The 22,368-nt window shown below is 37.4% G+C and overlaps 1 pseudogene; it reads right to left on the bottom strand.

The window, feature by feature from the left end:
* Nucleotides 1-4,525: 4,525 nt before the first annotated feature.
* On the bottom strand, nt 4,526-6,805 carry LOC110907055 (annotated as a pseudogene).
* Between the last annotated feature and the right edge of the window lie 15,563 nt (nt 6,806-22,368).

The following is a 22,368-nucleotide window of genomic DNA, read 5'->3' as shown; positions in this document are numbered from 1 at the left end:
ATACAACCGTTTAGCCTATCTAGACACAAGACTTGATAAGACGTAGTCAGCAGACATTTCGTGCACCAACAGACTCCCCCTTGGATGTTGACGTAGTCTTTAGCGCCTGAGTCTTTAGTCTTGGTCTTTTCTCAACTTTATCTCCTCTTTGTAACAACTCAATCTTCACAGATTCAGAATCTTTTCCTAGCTCCATCTTCAGTCCTCCCTTCGGATGTTGATCCAGACTCCCCCTTTCACAGACTCCCCCTCTCAGTATGCTAGGATCTGAGGTTTCTGGTTCAAGCTTTGACAATTAGCTTCCGTGGGAATAATGAAGTCTCCAAACCTGTTACTCAACCAATAACATTAGACTTTATCTTTTCAAACAATAAACACAAATTCAATCAGCTCTAGAAATCCACTCAAGTATTCAAGTTCAAGTTAATGACCCTGATTACTTGATTTATCTACCAAGTTCAATTTAATGACCCTGGTTGATTTTTTGACGAATCAAACTGATTTAATAAAATCATTTTCAACTTTTTCTAAAAATAACAAGTATCAATTTAATGAACTTGTTTTTGTCTTTCAAACAGTTCAACTTCCAACAATGTAAGCTCTCCTCATTCTTCAGCTCAGAATCTCCTGCATCTGCTTCATTTTTCTAGAATCCGACAATCAACTTTCCACTCTGGTTTGTCTAAAATAAAGCAGAAACAAAATCTTTTTGGATTTTAATGTGATTTAAACTAAGAATTGAAATAACAGAAAACTTAAATTGTAGAAAGTAAACTATTTACACGTTTAATTTTGGCGAGCGTGCCAGGGAATCATATCAGCTTTTCAGACAAATTACTAGTACCGTTAAGCTACATTACATACTCAGACTTAAACAATTCACCTCGATTATCGATATACTGATCCATCTTAAATTCTCACACAAACTTCAATCTATTCAGGATACCGTTTAGGTGTCTTAGAACCTAGATCAATTCATGTGTCCCACCTCTTGAATATACTCCCGTATCCAGAATCCCAATATTCAGTCTTACAGGCAAGAATACTACAATGATGTCTGTACATAAATTAGGGGTTAATTGCGAGAACTGTGGAATCTCAGGTCAGAACTTCCGTTCAGCAGAGAGATATCAGTTTCGACTTTGCAGTGTGTCCCCTTTAGAGGATCTTTTCAGCTACAACAGATGATTATCAATTTTATTGTCTAATCAATCTGAGGGCTTTAATGCTATGTTTCAAGCATTTTGGATAAAGTATTAGCCAAGGACTAGGTCAGAACTACCGTTCAGCAGAAGTCCCGGAATAATACCCCAGACATCATAGAGTATAAACACCTAGTATATCAGAATACGAGACCTTTCAAACGAGACTTCAGGGGTTACCTATATATCCAAGTAGTGTTCCCCACGAATTTCACCAGTTTGAAATTTTAGGTTTATATCCCGAATAAATTTACTAAATGTACGAAAACCTATCGACACATCGTTAGTGAGACTGTTTAATTCATTTTGTCTTTCCAAATCTTTAGCATACTGTAATTGTCTAGCTGATGTACTATCATTTTCCCTATATACACAAGCTCTTTTTAGATTTTATCATGTTTTTGTATTTTTTCATTTTTTTTACTGTTTTTGTATTTTCTGAAAGTATAACTATGTACAACTATCTATCTCCCCCTAAATAGCAAAACACGTAAAAAATCGACAAACCATCGCAGATTGTCTCTCGTCTTCATCCGCAACAGTACTCTCATCAACGCTCACAATTCCATCCGACACTGAAAGCAATTTCATACCATTAAGTTTTAACAAATATTGAAACCGATTTTTATCAAAAGCTTTGGTATGCAAATCAGCTTTTTGTTCGTCAGTGTGGATTTTCTCAATTCGTATCAACTTTTTCTCGAAGCAATCACGAATTTCTATATGTTTAGTTTTAGCGTGATGTACTGGATTTTTAGTAATGTTAATTGCAGCCTCATTATCAACAAACAGAGGTGTGTAAAGAAACTGCAAACCGTAGTCGCGCATCTGTTGCTGTATCCACAGGATCTGAGAGCAGCAACTGCTAGCAGAAACATACTCCGCTTCACATGTAGATAGCGCCACAGATGTTTGTTTCTTACACTTCCAGGTAACCAATCTCGGACCAAAGAACTGGCATCCTGCAGTTGTTGATTTCGCGTTGACTTTGCAGCATCCGAAATCCGAATCGGAATACCCTTCGAGCGTAAAATCGCCTTTCCTAGGATACCATAACCCCAATGACGGAGTACCTTTCAGGTAACGCAATATCCTCTTGACAATAATCATGTGCGACTTCTTTACTCCAATCGTACCCTTCATCATCATCAATCACAGCCAGAGCCTTTGATTTGTCTCTGTTATATTCAGTCTGCTTCAATCTGGGCGGCTCAGATTTATTTTGATGGTAGATTGCCTTTTTGTAGTAATCGTCTCTAAACGGATTCTCTGACTCATCAGCGTATGCGTTTCTACATTCCCGCTTGAAGTGACCCTTCTGCTTACACTTAAAGCACGTCACCTTGGATTTGTCGAATCCCAACTTTGTAGACGGACCACCGATCGTCTTTCTCCCGGTAATTTCCATGAAACGCTGAGCACGTCGAACAACACTTGCCATCGCCCAACGAATGTCGATCAGCTCCATTTCTTCGTGGTCTATCTGGTCGTAATCTTCCTTCGTCAGATTTGTGTTCCCAATCTTACCAGCCACCAACCTTTCGTAGGATTCCAACACAGATGCCAAGAAGACCATTTGTTGCTTAGCCGACTCCTCATCAAAATTCTGTGCGTTCTTCAAATCTATCGCGATATTGCAAGAAAACTTCGCATCAGAATGATTTACAGAAGACGTAGATCCACTGCGATAACCACTGTGGCTTCCGCTGCTTGGACTGCTTTGGCTTTCTTTACTTACTGGAGAAACATTCTCAGCAGAAAATGCAGTTTTCGGAGAAGTAGCTTTCGGCATCAAGCTTTTCGGATAGTATAGATCCAGATTTTGCTGATAAGATGAGTGATTAACTTTGTATGTTTTCTTCAACTCTAGCTCATGGCTTTCAAGTCTTTCAATCACCACATCTGGAGTCAGATTTTCCGGAGCAATAGTGTTCTTCAACATCAGTGCATAATATCTCCAATCCACTTCGTCTAGTAATGAATCGAACAATTTATCAACAATTTCTTCATCAGAATACGTGATCTTATGTCGTGCAAGCTCCAACTTCAGATGACCAAATCTTTCAATCATTTTGCAAACCGATTCATTTTTAAGACAACCAAACATGTCGAACTCTTTTCTAAGAAGTTTCGTTTTATTTTTTACAATCTCTTTGCTTCCAAGACACTTCTTTTCAAGTTTTACCCACAAATCTTTAGCATTTGAGTAGTCTATCAAAGAAATAATATCCTCCCGAACCGATTGAAACAACAAGGCAACACACTTTTGCTCAGCCACAAAACTCTCAATCTCTTCAGCCGATCTCAATGCTTCACCATTCTTCTTTCCCTCGGCATATCCATTCTTCATGCTCTTCCAGCTGGGAAAAGCGAATGCCATCAACCAGTCTTCGAACTTTGTTGCCCACCTGCTGTAATCTTCTATAGCCATCAGCTTAGGAGGTTTGTTAAATGTTCCAAATGCGCTTTCGGACTCCCAAGCTTCCTTCTTTTTTTCTTTTGGTTGATTCTCGTTCGTATTGCTCGACGACGTATCATTGTTTCCTGAACTTCCTGTGAATGCGTACATGTCGCTGAACGGATTGAAGAAAATATCGTCCATCGTGAATGTACCTGTAAAATCAAACACCACTTAGAAAAATTTTGGTTTTGAAAAATATCAGATTCAAATGGAACAGACTTGTCCGTTTGAAATAACAATAGCTTCAAACGGAATGTATTTAAACGGTGTGCTTTCAAACGAGCAGGTAATTCAAATGAGCAGGACTTGTCCGTTTGAAAAATCACTAGTTTCAAACGATAGACTTTCAAACGATCTCTTTCAAACGGAACTGACTCAAACGGTCACGTTTCAAACGATAGGATTCTATTTCAAACGATGCGTTCAAACGGATGCCTTTTCAAACGGATGACGTCATTTTTCACCGAATAGTTTCAAACGGACACGGTGATTTCGATTAGTTTTAGGTCGAATTTTAGTTCCAAACTTTCAAGGATTGATTATCAGTGTGTTTCGTTTGATGTGTGAACGTTTCAAGCCATTTTAACCGTGACAATTAGTTCAAATCAGAAAAGAAAGGTAGAAATGAGATAATCCAGCGATTTCAAGCTGTATTCGGTATGAACTCCTCGTCCTGAGCTCTGATACCACTTGTTGGACCGTTCTGATGTCCTAAAACGTCAGTAGAAGCAGTTCATCTTCACATACGAAGGCGGAATCAACGTAAATGAAGTCAAACACAACAATTCCTTTCAATTTTTCCTTCTATTACTGTTTGCAAGTCTTTACAACAATTCTGAATACAATTGGACAGCACCTCGACTCACAAACACATCAACAACCTATCAGAAACAATACATGTTTCATTCATGAGATCTCTAATAGACTCCAATATAGCTTTAAAATTATTCTCCTTCGGTTTCCTTCTCATCAAAATATTAAAAGTACCATAAACATCTTCCGCGCCTTTCTCCGCAATATCAGTAACGTCCATATGATATTGTGCAGTATCAAGTGCAACCGTCACAATTCTCAATTCACCTTTAGGCGGTTTCCATTCATCCCGTTTAATTCTTCCTGTGAAATCATTCATCAAACCTCCTTCTTCATCACGGATTTCGATAATTTCACATCCTCTCACAAACTGAAGTCTGAGTTTTTGTGGGACCGATGCATAGCTGCCTCGTCAGCACTCAACGGCTCGAAAGATGGACGGATACAAAGCAAGAAGAGGACATCATGTTCCTTTAAAGCATTCCATTCAGACCTAATTTGTGTTCTGTAGCTTGAAATGCTGAAAGTAACCTCTGCTGTTACCGATGCTGGTTTTACTTCACCGATATTTGGTTGTTTTACTTCAGTAATTTTAAATTCTTTAATCGGTACGGCCATTCTTGACCAACCACGGAAAGCAGGTTGACCTTCGTTATTAGTGTAAGCGAGGAGATGTGGGACCGCTTCTTGAATGTCTTCACGAATTTCGTAAGTTGATTCAAGACGGAAGAGATTAAAGTTTCTAAGAAGATAATCATGAAGTGTTAGAAACTGTAGATTTAGTTTCGGAAGTGTTAAACATCCTTCACCAGAGTAATTAATGCTGGGAACGAGACTTTCATCCCACATTATTTGTTCGTTCGGATACAGTGGTAGAGCGTTTATGGCTTCTTTTTGAGATTGCTGCTTTTCGAAAAAGGAGACCATGACTTCTATAAGAAAGTCAACTCTTTCCGTCCATGGGTCACTCTTTGAAATCAATTTAAGCTTATTGCAGACTAAGTCCCTCAATTCATCAGGAGAAAGTACAGATAATTTCTTTGAAAGATCAGCACGCTTATGAATTGACCCAATGTTAGCAAGTGCAAGTTCTTTCAACTTGGGTATCTTTTTAAATGAAAGCAGCTGGAAAGCCTGAAAACGTTCATAATGGGCTTGAAGCACCTCATCATCTGTCATTTGTCTCCCTAAATTATCATCGATCTCGAAACCTTCGTAGTACTACAGCAAGTCAACCAGCTGTGCAAAAAGCTTGCCCTTTTCATGTCTATAAAGAACACTCAAATGACATTTCGCAACCACCGCCACATCAGCGACAAGAGGTTTAAAGTATCTCCTGGTCGGAAGTTGGCTCAAAAGGTCGATTAAAAACTCCATAAACCTCTCACAATACAAAATTGAAGCTTCATTAATTTTTTCAAATCCATGTACGTCGGACCCTTCATCATCATAGTAAAATACCTTGGAATCAAGTACCTCTAGAAATTCATCAATAAGATTCCTCAAGAACTTCACTTCTAGCATTACTGACATATCAAAAGATTCACCGCGTTTCTTTGCCTCCTTGGCTTTTTTTTGCGATTCTTTTCCATTTCTTAATCAAATCTGGATTAAGGCAAAGCTCCATCTGAAAACGACCAAACGATAGACTATGCCAGCAATGAAGGCTTGCCAATCTCATGACTTTCTTGCTGACTATATCATCCTCCAAGCTCTGGAAGGCATTAATCATGAAAAGTAGGTAATTTGTCTTCTCTGCGATACTCAGGCTTCTTCCCTCCTTCAAGCAGAGAACCCTCTCGATAAATGCCTTAAACATATCTTTTCGATCATAAAAGCATATCCAAGCAGCAACATTCTCGCGAAACTTCCTCCTTGATTACCCGCAAAACCCACATAACCACCATTAATGTTATTCACATCATACAGCAATGCGGTCTTCCCTGTCATATGCCTTGACGCTCCACTATCCATTATCCACCTGGATACAAGTTTTGGAAGATCCTGCACATAACAAATCATTACTTAAACAACTTTAAGAAAGATGCCGATTCATGCTTTGCAATCCAGGAAGCTCCGGCAATTCAAACTGTTTAGTCAAACATAGTGTCCACCCAGGCTTCATCAGCCTTAGGTGTAACCTTGACTCTCGCAATTTGAATTTTGAAATTTTCAGCCTTGAGAGGTGGAAAATTTGCATCATAATCAACCGTAATTGATTCTTCAGCCTTTTTCACCTCAGAAGTTGAATCTTTCTTCTCAACTTTTGATCCAATTTTAGGTTTCCACACCTGTTGAGTTAATGCAACCCGTTTGTAAACTGTGTCATATTTAGTTACCAACTTCTTTACGGGTTCATTTTTCACTTTGATGTTATAAATTTTAATATTTTTCTTCTCAACAACCTTCTTCTCAACAAACATCGGTGTTTTACCCTTCACATCAACCTTCTTTTGTTGAACTTTCACAGCTTCAGTCTTAGGCTTCACATAAGTACACTTTCATGCAATATGACCAACCTTTTCACATCTAAAACAAGTACGAGTATCGGCTACCCGACTCATGCCTTCAGACTGAGCCTGCGAAGCTTTCTTCTCAAAAAATTCTTTGTTCGATTTTGAAAAAATTTCTTTTTCTTCATCAGCAAGTGAACTTGAACTGTTCACAAACTTTTTCATTTCGACAAACCTCTTGTTTGGAACATTATTTTTCTGATAACCACCCGACCAGTTATTTCTGTTGTTATTGTAAAAACGTGGTGGATTAACAGATTTCTTGTTATAAACCCTATCTTTCTTTCGACTCAGATTATTCACTGCTGACAATTTGACTTCAACAAGTTTGAAAACATTGGTCAATTTGTTCAAGTTTACATTCTCTATCGGAAACTCAGAATCCGAAAACAACTTATCCGAACCCATCATCTTGTACATGACAAGGTTTGATTCTTCATCTAAGTTGTTCTTGGACTTTTGTTTCGGAATGTATTTATCCAAGAAACACCCATCCTCCTCAGAAGTGTCACAATCCGGTTTAAGCACTTTGTCAACCACACTTTTCACCACATCGTTTTGGACACCCTCGTCATTGGAAGACGTGAACGTGACATCAATATTCTCAGGAAGTTTAACATCACTTTCTTCCTCAATTTCCACCAAACTAGACTGCTTTTTCGTGTAGTTGTCTAAGATTGGCGGTGGAACTTTGTGAAACCCTACACCCGTTCCATCAGAAAACACATCCTCACCAGCTTTGTTTTTCCCTATAGGTTTGGGAACAATATGCTGCAAAACAAAGCTTGCTGAGCTATAGCTGTTTAACTTCAACTGAATTCTTTCATTTTCAATTTCAGCTTCTTGAACTTTAAGTTTCAGTTTAGCAATTTCATCTAGTTGATTGTTAATTGATTCTTCTTTTATTCTTACCACAGCTCTTAGATGTTCATTTTCTTTAAACGTTTTGCCAGTACGATCATCACTATCTTTCACAATAGTCTTAAGTTTTTCAAACTTTTCTGAAATCTGACGGTGTTCTAGAATTAACTTTTCATTTTCACACTTTATTTTCTCACGTTCAGTTTTATCAAGTTCAATTTGAGCCGTTAATTCTTTGATCCGTTCGGTTGAAGCTTTTACAGTTTTGTCACGACCTAGAATCTGATCCTCAACACTTTTAACTTTTGTTGTCAGATTCTTGATTTTCTCATTATTAAGATATGTGACAGTGCTACAAAAATTGCATTGTTTGGTGCAATTTTTGCAGTCAGCATTTCCATCAATCTTGTTACCTGACGCATTTGTTGACACACTTTGACTGACCTGGCCCTTTGACTCAGTCACAGAATTAGAATCTACCTCAAGTGCTTTCGCAGCCAGCACTTTGTCAGCCATCTTTTCCAGGTTATCTGCCGTCAACTCCTGCATAGTATCAATCAAGCCGGTATCAATTTGCTTTGCTTTCTCAAAATCTTCTTTTTCTTTCTTCTCTTTCTCTTCTTTCTCCTTTCTCTCCTTTTCTTTTTCTTCTTCAATCATCTTCGCAGTTGGCGTTCCCCACCACTTGTGCTGCCAGTATTCATCTTCTTCTTTGTACTCCTTGATGATGGCTTCGATATCTAGCGTTTTATCATCAATCGCGATGTTGCCATACCTATCAAGGTAGCATTCTCTGTCTGGATCCCATCTATTTGCTCTTCTCGCTTCCAAATAGATACTAGAAAGTCTGATAATCTTGGTTTCAGCAATCATCTTCCGATATTTATACTTCTGCTAGACTGAAATCTTGCTGCGAGGCACGTTGGGTACATAATATCAGGACGTGAAGCAGTCAGATACATCAAAGAACCGATCATGGAACGGTAGAACGTTTCATCAGCCCTGTCTCCGGTGAGATCTGGGTGAATCCCATGATTAGTCGCAAGTGGGGTAGCAGCTGGAGTAGAACTTGACATTCTAAATTTCTCTAGAATATCATGCACGTACTTCGTTTGATGAATGAAAATTCCCTCAGGAAGTTGTTCAACTTGTAGACCCAGAAAGAATTTCATCTCCCCCATTGATGACATTTCGAATTTCTGCTTCATCACCTGTTCGAAATCTTTGCACAATTTCTCATTCGTTGACCCAAAAATTATATCGTCCACATAAATTTGTACTATCAGAAGATGACCATCAACGAATTTAGTGAAGAGAGTGGCATCCACTTTTCCACGTATGAACTGGTTAACGAGTAGGTGTTGAGACAAAGTCTCGTACCAGGCTCTCGGCGCCTGATGTAGACCATACAACGCTTTGTCCAGCAGATAAACTTTGTTCTTGTGGATTGGGTCAGTAAAGCCCGGCGGCTGACCAACATAAACCTCCTCTTTGACCTTCCCATAAAGAAACGCTGATTTTACATCCAACTGATATACTTTAAAATTCTTCCAAGGCGCAGGAGCATAGACTTCAGTAAAATCAATCCCCTCCTGTTGACTAAAGCCCTGAACAACGAGTCGAGCTTTGTTCCTTACAACCACTCCTCTGTCGTCCCTCTTACATTTGAAAACCCATTTTGTATTGATTTTCCTTTGACCATCCGGCAAATCCACTAACTTCCACACCCCCAACTTTTCAAACTGACTTAACTCTTCTTGCATCGCTATGACCCAAGAGTCTTCAGTAAGCGCCTCTTTGTAAGTTCTCGGTTTGACCTGCGAGATAAAACAACTTAATGAAAATTCAGTTTGTAAAGGTGCTACTGTAGAATAAAAACATGTTAAGCCTTGGTCAATTTGACGTCTCGTGCGAACGCCCGATTGCAATTCTCCTATGATCAACTCCTCTGGATGATAGGAAAGAGTTCGCGGCATCACTTCGCTTGGAACATCTACATTTCCCTCCAGATTAGTAACATTCTGCTCTGCATCTTGTTCACCAACTTGGTTTGTTTGACTTGATAACTGGATCTGCTCCCCCTCAAGATCTGAATCACCATGGTCAAATACTGGCATGTTATCAGCTTCTTGATCATCATTAACCTCCGACTGATTACCAGGAGCAACTTCATCATCATGTTCACCAGCATTACTAGGACCTGCTTCATCGTCATTTGAAGTTTCCCGAGGTCTTCTAGAATACTCCGCTGGGAACCTGAGCTGCGACTCATACTCTCGCAAAATATCCAGCTCATCAAAGAAATCTTCTTCTTCCTCAGATTCTTCCCTCATGTCAAACGAATCCCAAAGTTTGTCATAATGATATCGCCATGAATCACCAGGATTCTGTGGCGGCATAGTGTACCCCTGACATTCAACATTTGCTGCCTCAATAATCTGCTTGTCGCTTGGAATGAAGACACGTCGCAAAGGATTGGAATAACCCACAAAGATTCCCTCAACGCTCTTCGGACCAAACTTTCCTTTAGGCTCTATCACCGTACAGGGTGACCCAAACGGTTCTAGATACTTCAAATTCGGCTTGCGTTTATTGAGTAGCTCAAAACACGTCTTGTTGAACTTCTTTACAGTAAGAACTCTGTTGAGAGTATAGCATGCAGCAGAAACAGTTTCAGCCCAGAAATTAATTGGTAACTTAGAATCTGCAAGCATCGTTCTGGCTGTCTCGATTAGCGTCCGGTTTTTGCGTTCTGCAACTCCATTCTGCTGCGGAGTGTACGGAGCACTAAACTCATGCAGTATACCTCGTTCGTCACAAAATTCTTCCATCTTACTGTTTTTGAACTCAGTACCATTATCACTGCGAATTCTACAGATTGGCCTCTGGTACAAATTCTCAATTCTTTTAAACAATGCCATCAGGCTATCAAACGTTTCGTCTTTGGATTTCAAAAACATAACCCAAGAAAATCTGGAGTAATCATTAGTCACGACCAAACAGTATGTTGGTGCATAATGTCTAAAGCCTGCGTCTTTGTAAAGTTAGATTAACGTATATGGTCTAGATAGGTTATTTTGTATAAGTTCAGGGGTTGAAAGTATAATTATATGAAAGTTATGATGCTGGACCGCTTTTGTGACATATGTCCACAAAAGCGAACCAGGCTGGATCGCTCATGTGGACATGTCACATGAGCGGTTCACAAATCCTATAAATACCCCTGAAGTTGTTTTCATTTGTAACGTTGTCTTGTACTCTACGTCGAACTGCTGACCGTGTGGTAATCGTTATCAAGTGAAGAAAAAGTGTTTAAAGTGTGAATTCATCTGTTTCTACTCCTTTCTGTTACGTTTATCTTTGTATCATGCTGAAAATGTGCTTCCGCCACATTTTCAGTAAGCACTAGCTCTGATTGACTCATTCGTGTGGTCAAAACTGATCCTACAATTGGTATCAGAGCCAGTTGCGAGTTAGTTGCTAGATACGAAGTGGTTTTCACGGACTTTTGTAGATCTGGACTGTTTTAGCGGTGGAAATGGACTGAATTTTGGACAGTAGGTGTGAAACACAGTAATAACAAACCCTTGAAAGTTTCGGATCAAAATATAGACTAAAAGTGACTTAAAAACCCTCGTGAAAGTTGGATCGCTCTGACGTCATCACTGGACCGCTTTTGTGACATATGTCCACAAAAGCGAACCAGGCTGGATCGCTCATGTGGACATGTCACATGAGCGGTTCACAAATCCTATAAATACCCCTGAAGTTGTTTTCATTTGTAACGTTGTCTTGTACTCTACGTCGAACTGCTGACCGTGTGGCAATCGTTATCAAGTGAAGAAAAAGTGTTTAAAGTGTGAATTCATCTGTTTCTACTCCTTTCTGTTACGTTTATCTTTGTATCATGCTGAAAATGTGCTTCCGCCACATTTTCAGTAAGCACTAGCTCTGATTGACTCATTCGTGTGGTCAAAACTGATCCTACAATTGGTATCACTGGATCGCTTTTATGGACCGCTCCTAAGTACAGTTTTAGCTGGATCGCTCTTAATTTTCAGTTCTGGATCGCTCATAATGGAGATTTTGGTTGCTGGATCGCTCTTCTGAACCGCCCATTTGTCATCTTCTGAACCGCTCATTTGTCATCTTCTGAACCGCTCATTTGTCATCTTCCGAACCGCTCATTTGTCATCTGTGGATCGCTCTTTGGACAGTTTCTAGGATCGCTCTTTGTGCAATTATCTGGATCGCTCTTTGTGCAACTTATCTGGATCGCTCTTTGTGCATTCTCTGGATCGCTTATTCAACTTCTGTAGATCGCTTATTCAGACCGTTTGAAAATTTTTTCCGTTACAACTGAAAATGGAAAGTCAGGATTTCTATAACATGTTTTCGGGTGTGGGTGCGACTCAAAGTCAAGCAAGTATCATGCAAAATGTCAGTCTAGAAAATGAACTTGGAACGATGCAGAAGCCTCCAAAATTGATGAGTTTGGATGAATATTCAGGATGGTCTGAGAGGTTCAAAAATTGGGTGCAGGCAAATCACTTAGAGAGTTGGATAAAAATCGAAAGAGAGTATGTTCCTCCAGTAGACGGGTTGAATATAAAAAAGACAATTGCCAGTCTGACAGACGCAGAGCAGGTCGAATTCAAAGCCGAGAAAAAGATGATCAGCATCTTACAACAAGCCATAAAAGAAGATATTTTAGTGTTACTACAGCACAAAAATAATTCACAGTCAATATGGCAAGCATTAGAGAAAAAATTCAAAGGCAGCGCGTCAATGATTAAAAGTAAAACGGCATTGCTAAAGAAAGAGTTTGACATCTTCACAGGGATTAAGGGTGAATCAACAAAGCAGCTTATCGAGAGGTACTGTCATCTGGTGTTAGAGATGAGAAGGCTGGACATTGAGAAGACAAATGAAGAGTGGATAGATAAATTGTGTGATGCACTTCCCTATGAGGAATGGGGAACGCATGTGATGATGTTGAAAAACAGTTCGGATTTCGTGAATTATAGTTTGAGTGAGTTCATAGAGAAAATTGAAGCTCATGAGTTGGAATTGGTGAAAGTCAAGAAGATGAATTCAGCGAATATGCCATAGGATGTATCTTTGTATTACAAGAGTAGTCCGGTAATATCGAATGTTCAGAGTCCGAAAATTCAAACTGGTTTTAGCGCAGACAACACTTCATCTGTTGCTCCAAATGCTTATCAGTCAAGTCAATCGACTCCATTTGCCAACTACGAGCCAAATGTCAAAGTCTCAGAGCCGAATTCTCCTCAAAGTTCTACAGGGTCAAATCAACTGACGTTTGTGTCCGGTGTGCAGTGTAACATTGCGGTTAACATCAAGAATGGGAATGAAATCACCGAGAATGCAGCCAAGCAGCACATCGCGTTACTGGCATCAGTTCTAGAAGCTTATGAAGGTCTAGTCGCTGGAAGGATCGGAAATCCTGATATGACTAAAGAGGATTACGATCAGATCGATCCGGAAGAACTGGAATTGATAGATATTAAGTGTGTATGGCAAGTTTAGTTCGAAGAGCTCAACGATTTATGGAAATCACTGGTAAAAACAGTTTGTCGGGTCCGGATCAGAAACTAGGGTTCGATAAGACCAAGGTCACCTGTTTTAAATGCAAAGAGAAAGGTTATTTCAAGCGAGAATGTCCGAATCGTGAGGTGAAAAATCATGAGAATCCATTTACCAATGATTATTACAGACAAGCTATATATCATCGCCCGAACCAACAGTCTACAGTTCAGAGACCTCAGATCGAGAACAAACCTGAGAAGGCGTTGATCGTAAACCAAGATGATGAGAAGGTTGCGTCTGGTTTTAGTTGGGACAAGTATATTCCAGGAAAAGACGATCAAGCAATGATGGCTGAAGTTGTGGAGATTACCGAGACGGGTGCTGAACCAGAGGTTTTCGAGAAGGTAGTTACTGAGAATGTTGGTGAAGAAGTTACTGAAATTGTTGAGTCTGGATCTGAGGTGGTTGATAAAGCAGTTACTGAAGCTGTTGAATCTGTTTCTGAGATCGTGGTTGAAGAGGTTATTGAGGTTGTTGATCAGGAGGTTCCGGAGGTCGTTAAAGATGTTTCTATGGAAGATTCTGCAAAAGCTGAGGAATTTGTATCTGATGTTCTTAGTTTTAAATCTCGACGGGAGGAATTTGTGTCACACCCCAACCGATGGCGGAAACATCGGGATGAGACGAAGTGTGTATAGATTGCAAGAGACGTCATAACACTATGTGACAATATTTAATTTAAATTCAAATTTCATTGCAATACTAAATGTCATACAAGATTCAAAAAGAAATAACAACATTGTTTCATAACATAACATAACATAACAATAAAAGATAGATTAATCTAGGTGTGTATCTAGTCCACCCTAAATCTTGTTTCGTCTTGCATATCATCTCAATAATTAACCTGCAACATGTATTAAAATAGAGTTCAATGCAAAAGCAAAGGCGAGTATACAAGTTTGACTACATAGCATAATAGAATAAAAACTCATATCCAACATGTTACATAGTGAATAAATTTACTAGCAATGCAATTTTTGGCGTACTATATGATCAAACCCAAGAATACAACGCAGAAAATAGCCTAATCCCAATAGTTTAGCGGGGTGGTAATGTTTAACTTAACAATACCCAATAGAATAGCGGGCGGGGCGTTAATCCTATAGCGCTATAATTGTTAAGGTGGGCTAGCAAAGTTAATGAGCATATAACGTTCCAAATCGTTCATAGAGCATACAAGCATAGCAAATATTCGTAATAGTTTCATGTCACGTTCATAGATAGAGTATGTTTTGTTTAAGCATAAAAGTTGTTTTGAATAGGTATACATGTTGCATCCCAAAGTGTAAAGGGGAAAAAGGGATCGAGTATACTCACAAAATTGCATATGCTTTCCGATTTATCCAATGTGACGAGGATGTTGAGACTAGAAAGTTGAATGTGTTCGATTTGGAGTTTAATAGGTGTTTACATATGGTTTAGAGATTTGGAGCTTAAGGTCATGAAAATAACTTATGAAAGTAATCATCTTGCACACATAGCTCATGTTCTTGACACTATTGAAACTCGAAAGAGTTTGTGTGTTTTCATGGATTAAAGTCCATTAGAATCGTAACATGTGTATGGTCATAGGTGATGTAACATATTCTTGACAAGTAACTATTAAGTTATCATCAAGTCTAGCTATTTAGATTTATATAGATTATATAGATAACATATGAATATTCTATAAAGATTACAAGTCCTAAGATCAAGCATGAGGTAGGAGATTAAAGTCTCCATTTAGGTACCTCTTTGTGTCATATAATTCATACATGAGGTAGGAAGAATTCAAGTCTTCCATTTAGGTACCTCTATTGTTCACCACTACACTTGTTGTTAGAAACAATAAGGAGGGTCATGAACTTACAAGAAAGTAAATCTAGTCTAACAAGTTATAAAAATGTTCAAATGAAGGAGTGGAACTTAGTTTGGAAAGCCAAGGCTTCTATTTGTTCACACTTCACAAGGCACAAGTTCATCATACGGAAGATGATGACTTGGGCTTGTTTTCATCATCCGATTGTCAAGTAAAAACAGAAAATAAGTGGGTGTTTGAACCCAAAACTTTGATGGAAATCCCCTAAACACAAACCCACAACCATAGACTAAGTTGTGAGCTTGGTGGGAACAAGATTCCATCAAGTTTTCTATCAAAAAATGAAGATTTAAAAAGATAAAAATGAGCAGAAAATAAGGTGCACTTTGGACCTCAAAAATGGTGAGGTTTCACCTTAGTTTGCCCAAGCAAACTTGTGAAAACCCTTCTAGAGGTTATCCAAGTGTTTTTAGAAGAATAAACAAGAAAGAAATAGATGAAGAAGTGAGTTAGAACTCACTTAGAATCTCAGAAACTTTCTGCTCAAATTGCTGGAAATTAGATGAGATTAGGGAGTGTTTTTGAGAGGGTTTAGTGGTTTGTAAAGTGGTAAAATGAATGGGAAAGTGTTGTTTATATAGGGAATGATCTAGGGTTAAGTTGGTTGGTTTTTATTATAAGTTGTTGGGGGTTAAATATTAAAAACAAAACCACAAACCTGCCAATGCAGATCTGCGGCTGGATTGGCTGTTAACAGCCCTTTGGTTCCATTTTTTTTTATCTTTTGTTGTGTCATCTTAGGTTAGAAAGGATATTTATTAATTTATGTTATATTAATGACTAACCACTAGTATTATGTGATTGGTTAAAAGAAAAACAGCTAAACATTCCTATAAGCTTTGGCCGAAACTGTCATCAGCTTTACATCTTTTTTTTTTTATTATTTTTGTCCATTAAATACTAATGTTTTGATTATGCAAGTTACATGACATATGGGAATAGAAGGAATGGATTAATAAAATTGATTCAACCAAGTTTTTGGGCTGGTCTATGACGGCCACAATGCCGTTTTAAAACTTTTTTTTTTGTTTGGTACTAAAAGTTTGATTAAAAGAAGTAAGTTATGTATTATTAGTATTAAGTAATTTATCATATATATATATATATATATATGTATATATTAATGTTTAATTTATACAAATCATGGAATTAAATAAGCTTGTATAAAATAGAGTATAGGTTGTATAATCGAGTGTTTGTACGTATAGGATATCTAGAATCACGTATCGATTGTAAGTTACGCATGCGTTTACAAGGGTACGAGTATGTATCAAATGTATACAAGGATTAAATGTTCAAGCATGTAAAAATAAACGAAGTATAATTCGTATGAAATGATAATTTTTTTTTGTTTACGATTGTAGTCTCGGATGAAACGAAAAACGATTACAAGAAATACAAGTTTTCCGAAAATAGAAATATATTACAAGCTTTCTAAATAAGGAACGTTACGAAAAAGCAGGGCGTTACAGTCTCCCCTCCTTTAGGAAATTTCGTCCCGAAATTTATTGAAGATGAAGGCTTTGAAAAAGGCATTTTGGCTAAAAGGAATGTTTTACAAAATTGAGATTTTGAAATTTGAAGCGTGTTAAAAATGTACGAAACTTGGAGGAACGAAAAGGGATAGGGTTGTAAAAGAAGTTCTTAACTAAGATGACTTGAGGCATTAAGCATAAGTGGAACCTGTATGTGTGTGTAGAGGCAAAGTGAGCTTAACTAGTTTGAATAACTCCAATGGAGAGGTATTTTTTTTTTTAAGATGCTACTTACGAAAGAAAGCTTTTGCACAAATAGTAATAATAATAATAATAATAATAATCATAATAATAATAATAATAAATAAATAAATAAATAAATAAATAAATAAATAAATAAATAAATAAATAAATAAATAAATAACGGTATGTACTTTGATGAAAAAGCGTGGTCGTACAGTAGGTTGTATGAAAAGTTTTCTTGATTTTAAAGGGTATCCTTAAATTACGTGTTTGTGGAAAATCGTTTATTGGTGTGGATCGAGAAAGTCAGGTATTTCAATAAAACGGGTTCGGAGGTAACGGCCAACTAAGTGTGTTTGTGCATAAATAAAGAATGGAAGATAGTTTAAAAAGTAAGGACATATTTTAAGGTTTGAATGTTAAATCGATTTATTGTACGTAAGGTTAGTATAAACGTCAAAAGAAAGAGTGGAATAATCGTGGTATGAGAGTAAACGATCAACTCAGTGTACGAACGCAGGGATAGGAATGATTATGTGTGTTGGATAAACGAAACCGGTGTTTTAGGTATGAAGTCATGTCGTGGATAATCGGATATAATGCGTTTGTGAGTTGTCTAAAGTTTGTAACAGGTCTAAATGGTCTGTAAAACACTGAATTTTTCATAGCACGTTTTCGAAAGTTTTGCAACATGGTGAAAACACTTATATATAGGAAGTACCAGCGGCGTATCCACCATGTTTTGACCACGTTGCATCTGTTTCGTATTTCGTGCAATGTTACATTCTGTGCCTTATCTGTCACACCCTGGCTTTGCAGAAGCGTGGTTAATTTGGTGTGACTTCTTAGTACCATAGCTTAATCATAACCAAGCTATATGAATTAAAAATATGCAAGATCATCCATTGAAATAAAAATACCATAACATTGTCTTAACGGGATAACACCCTAACAACCATAAACTTGTCCAAACATTACAAACACCAAACAAAACATAAACATGGTTTAAGGACTGTGACTTGTCCAGGAAATTGTCACATTCCCCAAACCCTGGATGACCTCGGTGACTAATGCAGCGGAAAACATGCCATACCGTGCCAGATCTTTAATTCCCTGAAATACATGTAAGTTGAAAAATCAACAATAATGTTGAGCGAGTTCATGCGAAAGTGAGTAAATAAACCATTGTATTTATCAAAACCCTGGTATGTAGCAAATAAGGAAAAAGAGATCACCAATGGTTTGCAAGGCCATTGATATGTGTGAAATGCAAGTAGGAAGTCTCAAACCTAGCAAATTTATGCGTCGGGAACAAAGTCATCCCAAGGTCCGTTATGCTGGACCTGGGACTGGGCTCGCTACACCCAAATAGATCTACCGCTCCTGCCCCTCGGTCCTACCCTGAGGATTAATGACCTCAAGTTTCCGCCTACCCATTCACATGATCTAAAAGTAACAAACCTCCTTACGCTAACCATACCATGTATAAAGTATTCATAATCAATGTAACATGTATTTCACCCCCGCAGTTTAGAAAACTGAAAACAGTTAAGAGAAAAGGGGGACATGAACTCACAGTCAGTGCGTCGCTATACCAAGTACTCCGGATGTCAGGCAGCTGTGCAACGACCTACATGTGCTAATTCTATTAGACGGATGGCCGTGCCTTAGCTTTATAGTTTTAGTTTCGGGAACAGTTAGACAACCGTTCCTTGTATATACTTGGTAATTAATTTCCTTCCTAAGGATGGGGGATTTAATACATGTGCGATCAATTTATAATATTAAGTCTCACTTAATATATTTTCATTTCTAATTCCAAAATATAAATATTTTTCTCAAAAATATTATATTTTCACTTCACATAATATTCCCAAAATAATGCGTCGACAAAATACGCGTTCATGAATATTTCCGTATAATGCGTAAGTTACGTTTTAACAATTAAGTGGTAATAATAATTACCGGTGTAACTTATATGTTCGTCGTGTAAGCGTTTGTATTATTTTGGGTTCGTCAACGTTTGTAAATATTATTTTTACTCTAAAAATAATATTTATATATTTTCACAAAATAATCATAAACAGTGTGGTGAAAGATATATTTATCGAATAAATATTTATCACGTTTAGTTTTTGTGAAAATCCCACCTCCGATTATTTAATAAATAAAGTCATGGCGAAATATATTTTGAAAACATCTCAAAAATAGTTTAACACTTGTAAATAATTCTAAGTGTTAGATTTTAGAAAAAATTTCGCCAGAGTTTCCCCTGTAACTGGAGGTGGCCACGCTTTCAAGCGTATCATTTTCTTTTACAAAATCACTTCAACAATTTCTTGATTCAATCAAACAATTTCCGACACATCAAACTAGTCGACAAGTATGTAAATCGCATTATTACATGAACTTGTAGTTTTTTCGAAAACTTTAGTGTAGATCCCTTTATATTTGGTGGATCTTTGTATAAAATAGTTTAATCTTGTAAAAACCCCGTTTTTAGAATAAATCATTCTTTACAACTTCCCGTCATCTTTCTCAAAGGTTGTTATTTTGTCGAAACTTCTTATTTCACAAGTGTTTATACACTTGTGGTTTGTAAAATCATATTCATTAGTTTGTCATCCGACTTTTATAAAACATGATTTTCTCGACACTTGGTTCTACGAAAATACCACTTGCACATACGTAGATCCTCTAGTTTTAAACACCATTTTACTAGTAAAAATACTTTTACACAAGTTCATGTTTCTCGTGTGGTAGAGTTTCACCTTTTAACCCTCGTACCGATAGAAACAAGCTTATGTCAAGATCTATGATCTTAACAAAGTCGGGTTAAACGATGATCCGAGCCACCACATCGTAGATCGGGCCTAAATAATCACCATATTTAAACACTACAACTTTTACACAAGTTATGATCTTTTATCCAACAAGATTCAAGTTTTAGTAAACTTTAAAGATTCAAAATGCATGTTTCCGACTTTTAACCGTTATAATTCTTATTAACCACCTTAGATATGTTCGAGAATGAGATTTAAGCATTATACCTCTAGCTCGGGGCTAGGGAAGAATCTAGGCGAAAATGAGGTGGATAAAAGCGAGGTAATGAGGTCCTTCCACTTCCGTTTGCTCCGAGGCTCCTAATACGTGACCCGAAAGGCTTGTGTATGCTTGGAATGGATGAACAAGAATCGAAAAATGGATGGATATGAGGGTGTGGGTTCGGCCGAGAGTGGATGGGAGGGGAGAGGAGAGTGTGTTTTTGTGAAAGTGAAGTGATAATCTCCTAGGTAATCACTTGTATTTATAGGCAAACTCAAGATAGTTATCCAATAGATCAAATGTCCCCTTGATATTATACATAACTTAATTAAATAATCAAAAGTGTACTCTCCTAGTTACAAGGGGACCGAATCGGCCCATGGGGGGGGGGGGGGGTCATTTTGGTTCGATTTCAAGTGTGTAGTTGGGGCTTAGTTACGTTAAGTAGGTTAACTTTAGGGGTTAACTCCGTTAGTTGTATGATGTGTTATAATACGGGTGTTAGGGTAATCAGGGACCCTAGCTGGCTCAGAAAAGACCAACAATACTTATTGCAATATTTTCATGTTCCGGGTATAGTCCGGTTGTTCGGTTGGATTGTAATCCGTTAAAGTGCTTAAGTAAGCTTTTAAGCGTCGTAAATAATATTTTTAGCGACACATCTTATTCTGCAAAGTGTCAGGAATATTTCCTCATGTTTTGGCACTTTATTAGTTAGCCAGAAGCTAGTATGTAAATAAAAGTGTTGTGTTTCGTGCTTAGAGTACGTTTTAGGCACATCCAGTCATTATATCTTATTCCTAGAGACGCAGTTCTACAACCCTTGTATCCCTACACACACTATGGGTGTAGTAAAATATTTCTGGCTCATACAGGCCCTTAGAGGCAGTGTCTGCCTGATGCTGGCTTTATCAGCATGTTCAATAGGTTATCCGTTCAAATGCTACTGTGCTTTTAGTGCATCATGTTTGTCACTAAGGTTCAACTTGTAAATAAAGTAGTGACGGAAATCAAAGTATGATGCAGGAATATACAAGTACTAGAAATCAAGTAGCAGTTCGTCGGCAATTTCAGTTAAGCACAGTAATTAAGCAGTAATTAATTATTAATTAAATCGTACGGATACCTGGTTTAGTGAGGGTTGTCACATTATCATACACAGTAGTACACTCTATGGTTCTCATACGGCCATTATTATAACCCCGTGTGCACCCACGATTATACCAATCGTCGCATGATCCGCGTATCTTGTACTAGTTGCATATGAATCAAGGTATGCATAAATTTTGAAAATAAGATTGCGAGTGTATAGAAATGTAGCATATAAGCACGTTTGCGTTCCAAATAGTATAAGACCAACGTAAGCGAATCCCTCGGTTTTCGCTCGCGTATAGGTGCGAAAGTATAAACTTTAAGTATGAATAAATCACGAGCATAGTATAAGTTTAAATATGCGTACGCATGTGAGCATAAAGACCAAAACGTATGACAAGAGTATGAGCACAAGCACAACGTGCATAAAAAGCGGGTATAAATGTGAGTACAAAAACGAATGAACATGAGCCTAAATATAATTCGTACAAATGAGAGTATATATATGAGTACGAGTATAACATAAATTGTATAAATGCGAGTATCACTATGAATATAAGTGTAATCATAATTAATTTAGTATGAATAAAATATATACGAGTGTGAATATAAGTTTAAGCATAGTTGTACATATATAGGTATAAGTAGGATGTATGAGTGTAAACATGAATATGAATATTAGTATGGACGTAATTGTATAAATGTGAGTGTAAGTATAATTGGATGAATATGAATATAAATCTGAATATATGTGTAACATATGAGTATGACGTAAAATTTACGAATATAAATGTTAGTGTAAGAGATAAGGATTTTGTATACGGTATTAATCGTAGTATATAAATTTAAGTACGTAAAAGATTAAGAAGTTTTGATTATAAAAGAAAACAAAAATGAGTAGTATTTGCGAAATTGACGCGAGATATAAACTAAAACACGTAAGATAGTATGCATGTATAGTTGTTTGAGCAAAGCGTGAAGTTTAATTAAAATCAAAATAGATTGAGTTGACATGAAATATAGAATCTAATTTATAAATGTAAAGAGAGTATAAAATATCTATTGGTTATGTGTGTTGTACTTTGTGAAAGAAGGGACATGCTACTCTTGTTTTAAAAAGGATTTACATACGTTGAAGATGGTTGGTTCTTATGAAGTTTCCTTGCCCACACATTTTAAATTAAATTGACGT

Source organism: Helianthus annuus, chromosome 14 (genome assembly GCF_002127325.2).
Source record: "Helianthus annuus cultivar XRQ/B chromosome 14, HanXRQr2.0-SUNRISE, whole genome shotgun sequence".
Taxonomy (NCBI): domain Eukaryota; kingdom Viridiplantae; phylum Streptophyta; class Magnoliopsida; order Asterales; family Asteraceae; genus Helianthus; species Helianthus annuus.
This window is presented reverse-complemented; position numbering and strand designations above follow the sequence as displayed.